Below are 6,466 nucleotides of genomic sequence, written 5' to 3'. Positions count from 1 at the left end.
CCTCAGGTAGGCGGGCACTCTTCACTGTCCTCCCAGTGGCTTCCCAAACGAGAGCTAAAACTTAAAGTAATAGGGCTCTCAGAAGCCAAAGGTCTTCTAACTTGTCAGGAATTAGAAAAGAAAGATCAAGCAGCCCTCCGAGGTTTCCTGAGGCTGGACCTCCTGATCTAGAAAGGGCAGCCATCTCCATTTTTTTTTTTTTTTTTTTTAAATAGAGACGAAGTCTCACCATGTTGCCCAGGCTGGTCTCAAACTCCTGGGCTCAGGCGATCCTCCCACCTCAACCTCCCAAAGTCCTAGGAGCTGTGACGCCCCACCAGCCATCTCCTTTTAATGTCTTGAATATCTGACTCCAGTTTCTAGAGACTGAGATCAACCATGCCAGGCCTAGCTCACAGGGAAACAAAATGCTGTTATGAAAATATATTGCTGGATAACACTTGTTCCCAGGTCCCTGGGTGGCAGAAAGCACTAAAACCCCTGAAGTCTGGAATACTGTGATCCTGGGCTCTGATTCAGAAAGCTCTGGGTTACTAGTTACAGGCCCCTCAGGGAACCTTTTCACCTCTGTGGAGTTTGCAGGTGCTGATGCTTAGCTCAGAGGGTGCTGGTAAGAAGCAAAAAGAGGCCGGGCGTGGTGGCTCACGCCTGTAATCCCAGCACTTTGGGAGGCCAAGGTGGGCAGATCACAAGGTCAGGAGTTAAAGACCAGCCTGGCCAACATGGGGAAACCCTGTCTCTACTAAATATACAAAATAATAGCCAGGCGTGGTGGCAGTTGCCTATAATCCCAGCTACTCAGGAGGCTGAGGCAGGAGAATTGCTTGAACCCGGGAGACAGAGATTGCAGTTAGCTGAGATCATGCCATTGCACTCCAGCCTGGGTGACAAGAGCAAGACTCTGCCTCAAAAAAAAAAAAAAAAAAAAAAAGCAAAAAGATAGCATGTGCAGTGCAATGCCACTAGCACAGTGTCTATAATGATGGCTCACCAAAACCCTCCTTCCCTTCCAGAGTTCAGCAATTTTGCATTTCCCTTTGGGGGCTACCGCAGAGGTAATTGATCCCAGTCAGTGATGAGAGGACTGCCCCAGTGGACCAGAGCAGGGGGCCCAAGGCAAAGGAGTTTTCCACTAACCTGGCTCCAGGCCAGAGAAAATCTGTTCTTCTTTGACAGTGTTTATCAAGACAGAAGAACAATAACAGGGACATTCAGAAGGGAACTAACATTCTTGACCCATTCCAGAAGAAATCAGTTCCAAGGAGGAAATGTCAGCTTCTCCAACGAACACTTTTTTTTGTTTATTTTGTTTTGTTTTCTTGAGATAGTCTCCCTCTGTCACCCAGGCTAGAGTCCAGTGGCATGATCGTAGCACACTGCAGCCTTGAACTCCTGGGCTACAGCGATCATCCTGCCTCAGCATCCCCAGTAACTGAAACTACAGGTGCGAACCACCATGTCTGGCTAATTTATTTTAAAACTTTTTGTAGAGATGGGGGGTCTTACCATGTTGCCCAGGCTGGTCTCAAACTCCTGTTCTCAAGTAATCCTCCCTCCTTGGCTTCCCAAAGTGTTGGGATCATAGGTGTGAGCCACCACATCCAGACACAAATAATTTTTTTTCTTTTTGAGATGTTTCTCTCTTGTTGCCCAGGCTGGAGTGCAATGGCGCTATCTCGGCTCACTGCAGCCTCTGCCTCCCAGGTTCAAGCGATTCTCCTGCTTCAGCCTCCCTAGTAGCTGGGACTACAGGTGCATGCCACCAGGCACGGCTAATTTTTTTGTATTTTTAGTAGAGACAGGGTCTTACCATGTTAGTCAGGGTGGTCTCAAACTCCTGACCTCTCAGGTGATCCGCCCGCCTCGGCCTCCCAAAGTGCTGGGATTACAGGCATGAGCCACCGCACCCGGCCACAAATGCCTTTTTAAAAGCTTTAAATAAACTTCGGACCCATGTAGCTTTTTTTTTTTTTTTAGAGGCAGGGTCCCACTCTGTCATCCAGGCTAGAGTGCAGTGCAGTGTGTTCAAGTTCACTGCAGCCTTGAACTCCTGGGCTCAAGCAATCTTCCCACCTCATCCTCCCCAGTTAGCTGGGACTATAGGCAAGGGCCACCACGTCCAGTTAATTTTTTTTTTTTGGAGACAGTGTCTTGCTGTGTTGCCCGAACTGGTCTCAAACTCCAAACCTCAAGCGATTCTCTCACCTCAGTCTCCCAAAGTGCCGGGATTATAGGCATAACCCACTACGCTCAGCAAATATTATATATAAGCCTGGGCAACATATCAAGACGCTGTCTCTATAAAAAAAAAAAACTGTTGGACACAGTGGCTCATACCTGTAATCTCAGCCCTTTGGGAGGCCGAGGCGGTGGATCACCTGAGATCAGAAGTTTGAGACCAGCCCGATCAACATGTCGAAACCCCATCTCTACTAAAAATACAAAAACTAGCTGGGTATGGTGGTGGGCACCTGTAATCCCAACTACTGGGAAGGCTGAGGCAGGAGAATTGCTTGAACCTTGGAGGCAGAGGTTGCAGTAAGCCGAGATCACACCCTTGCAATTCAGCCTGGGCGACAGAGAGAGACTCTCTCTCAAATAATAATAATAATAATAATAATAATAATAACAACAACAACAACAACAATAATTTTTTTTAAAAAGTAAAATAAAAAAATAAAATTGGCTGGGCACGGTGGCTCACGCCTGTAATCCCAGCACTTTGGGAGGCCGAGACGGGCAGATCACCTGAGGTCAGGAGTTCGAGACCAGCCTGACCAACATGGAGAAACCCCGTCTCTACTAAAAATACAAAAATCAGCCAGGCATGGTGGCGCATGCCTGTAATCCCAGCTACTCGGGAGACTGAGGCAGGAGAACTGCTTGAACCCGGGAGGCAGAGGCTGCAGTGAGCCAATATCATACCATTGCACACCAGCCTGGGCAACAAGAATGAGACTCTATCTCAAAAAATAATAATAATAATAATAAATAAATAATAAAATAAAATTAGCCAGGCATGGTGGTGCATGTCCATAGTCCTAGCTGCTTGGAGAGCTAGCACAGAAGGATCACTTGAGCCCAGGGCTGTGAGACATCAGTGAGCTATGATAGTGTCACTGCACTCCAGCATGGGAGACAGAGCTAGACCCTGTCACTAATAATGATAATAATAATTTTATATATTGATTATGTGGTGAAATAATGTTTGGATATATTGAGTTAAATAAAAGATTAATAAAATAAATAAAATTAATTTCGGCTGGGGATGGTGGCTCACACCTGTAATCCCAGCACTTTGAGAGGCTGAGGCAGGCCGATCATGAGGTCAGGAGATTGAGACCAGCCTGGCCAACATGGTGAAACTCCGTCTCTACTAAAAATACAAAAATTAGCTGGATGTGGTGGCGCTTGCCTGTAATCCCAGCTACTTGGGAGGCTGAGGCAAGAGAATCACTTGAACCAGGGAAGCAGAGGTTGCAGTGAGCCGAGATTGCGCCACTGCACTCCAGCCTGAGCAACAGAGTGAGACTGTCTCCAAAATAATAATAATAATAATTTCACCTGTTTATTTTTTAAAATTTATTTTTATTTATTTATTTATTTTTTGAGACAGGGTCTCACTGTCACCCAGGCTGGAGTACAGTGGCACAATCACAGTTCATTGTAACCTCAAATTCCTGGTTTCAAGCAATCCCCCTGCTTCAGCCTCCCAAAGTGTTAGCATTACAGGCATGAGCCACTGCATCCAGCCCTGTTTCTCTTACTTTTAAAATTTGGCCAGTAGAAAAATGTAAATTATGTGATTAGTAAAAAATGTTAAAATACATATTATAATGTGGCTTATCACTGGGCATGGTGGCTGATCCATACCTTAATATTTACATGACCTGGGACAAACTTGCATAACAACTCTAAGCCTCAGTTACCTCATCATCTGTGCTTAGCACTCAAAAAACTCAGTAGACCAGGTGCGGTGGCTCACACCTGTAATCCCAGCACTTTGGGAGGCTGAGGTGAGAGGATTGCTTGAGCCTGGGATTTCAAGACCAGCCTGAGCAACATAGTGAGACCCTGTCTTTTTCTTTTTTCTTTTTCTTTTCTTTGAGAAGGAGTTTTGCTCTTGTTGCCCAGGCTGGAGTGCAGTGGCTCAATCTTGGCTCACTGCAACCTCTGCCTCCTGGGTTCAAGTGATTCTTCTGCCTCAGCCTCCCAAGTAGCTGGGAATACAGGCGCACGCGCCACCATGCTCAGCTAATTTTTGTATTTTTAGTAGAGATGGGGTTTCACTATGTTGGGCAGGCTGGTCTCGAACTCCTGACTTCAAGTGATCTGCCCACCTCGGCCTCCCAAAGTGCTGGGATTACAGGCGTAAGCCACCGCCCCAGCCTGAAACATAATGTATATATATATATTCAGTGAAGTGACTTTGTAAGGAAAAACTGCTGAACTGCTAGGTTATAGGAGTTGTAGCCCAAGAAGCAATGGGCCAAATCTTGGTTTATCTTGGTCGTGCCTCTCATATATACCTCCTCCTTTCCATGCCAGCCCCTTCCTCCTAGTTAATGCCAGCCCCTTCCTCCTAGTTAATGCCAGCATAATCTCTTCCCTGAACAATTCCAATCCCCTCTAAACTCACCTTTCTTTTCTCATCTACTCCTCTGTGGCTGATTGCTATCTTCCCAAAATGGATATTTAAATATGCTCCACCCTGCCTCCAGAGTAAAGCCCCAACTTCTAGCAATTCCCTGTGTGATCAAAAGACTAGGGTGACATCTGACCTCCTACTCTTCTACACTACTACCCCTGGCTGTGCAGTTTTGGGCAAGTCACTTCATTTGCAAAATGGGATTAAGAATAGACTGGGTGCAGTGGTTCATACCTGTAATCCCAGTACTTTGGGAGGCTGCAGCGGGTGGATCACTTGAGACCAGCCTGGCCAATACCGCATAACCCCATCTCTACTGAAAACGTAAAGATTAGCTAGGCATGGTGACCACACTTGTAGTCCCAGCTACTTCGGGAGGCTGAGGTGGGAGGATTGCTTGAGCCTTGGAGGCGGAGGCTGCAGTGAGCTGAGATCGTGCCCTACTGCACTCCAACCTGGGTCACAGAGCCAGAGCAAGACCCCATCTCAAACAAAAAAACAAAACAAAAAAAAAGGCGCGGCACAGTGGCTCACGCCTGTAATCCCAGCACTTTGGGAGGCCAAGGCAGGTGGATCACCTGAGGTCAGGAGTTCAAGACCAGCCTAGCCAACATGGTGAAACCTTGTCTCTACTAAATACAAAAAATTAGCTGGGCGTGGTGGCATATTCCTCTAATCCCAGCTACTTGGGAGGCTGAGGCAGGAGAGTCGCTTAAACCGGGGAGGTGAAGGTTGCAGTGAGCCAAGATTGTGCCATTGCACTCCAGCCTGGGCAACAAGAGCAAAACTCCATCAAAGAAAAAAAAAAAAAAAAAGAAAGAAAGAAAAGAGAAAAAGGAGACTAATGGAGAAAACTGAATGAGAAACTAAGAGAAAGGGAATATTACCACCTGAAAAGGCAACCAAACAAACTTTCAGGTACATAACCCTTGGCATATATCCCAGTCTTCTGATTTATGCCCCAGGTGGGCAGTTTACTCCTATATCTCAGAGGGAAAAGGCTGGAGAACAAGGAAAAGGTACATTCAGGAGGCTCAACTGAACCTGATTCCTGAAGGATCATGAAGTTCTCACCACTGCCAAGGTTCATTTCTGTCTCCAAACCTTCTCTCTGTAGCCTGTTATGCTGCTGGCCATCCCACCTGTCTCCTAATGTGCCCTTTTCCTCTCTGAATGTGCCCCTAGAACCCAGAGATTCTGCCCTTGGCCATCTTTCTTTTTCTTTTCTTTTCTTTTTTTTTGAGACAGAGTCTCGCTCTGTCACCCAGGTTGGAGGGCAGTGGCACTATCTCGGCTCACTGCCACCTCCGCCTCCCGAGTTCAAGCGATTCTCCTGCCTCAGCTTCCTGAATAGCTGGGACTACAGGCATGTGCCACCGCGCCCGACTAATTTTTTATATTTTTAGTAGAGACAGGGTTTCACCGTGTTAGCCAGGATGGTCTTGATCTCCTGACCTTGCGATCCGCCCGCCTCGGCCTCCCAAAGTGCTGTGATTACAGGCATGAGCCACTGTGCCCGGCCCGTTGGCAATCTTTCTTCCGACTTCTGAAGAGAACCACTCCGTTTTAGAGCAGTGTTTCTCAGTGGGGTGATTTTGCCTTTCAGGGGTCATTCCACAATGTCTGGAGACATTTTTGGTTGTTATAGCTGGGGGCAGGGGTGCTACTAGTATCTGGTGGGTCGAGGCCAAGGATGTTGCTAAAATATCTACAATGCAAAGGACACCCTCTCACAAGAAAGAATCTGGACCAAAATGGCAATTGTTTTGAGGCTGAGAAAACCCTTGTCTCCCTATAGGGAAGTGCAGTGCCACTACG

Source organism: Hylobates moloch, unplaced genomic scaffold (genome assembly GCF_009828535.3).
Source record: "Hylobates moloch isolate HMO894 unplaced genomic scaffold, HMol_V3 SCAFFOLD_15, whole genome shotgun sequence".
Lineage (NCBI taxonomy): Eukaryota > Metazoa > Chordata > Mammalia > Primates > Hylobatidae > Hylobates > Hylobates moloch.
Note: the sequence above shows the minus strand (reverse complement) of the source record.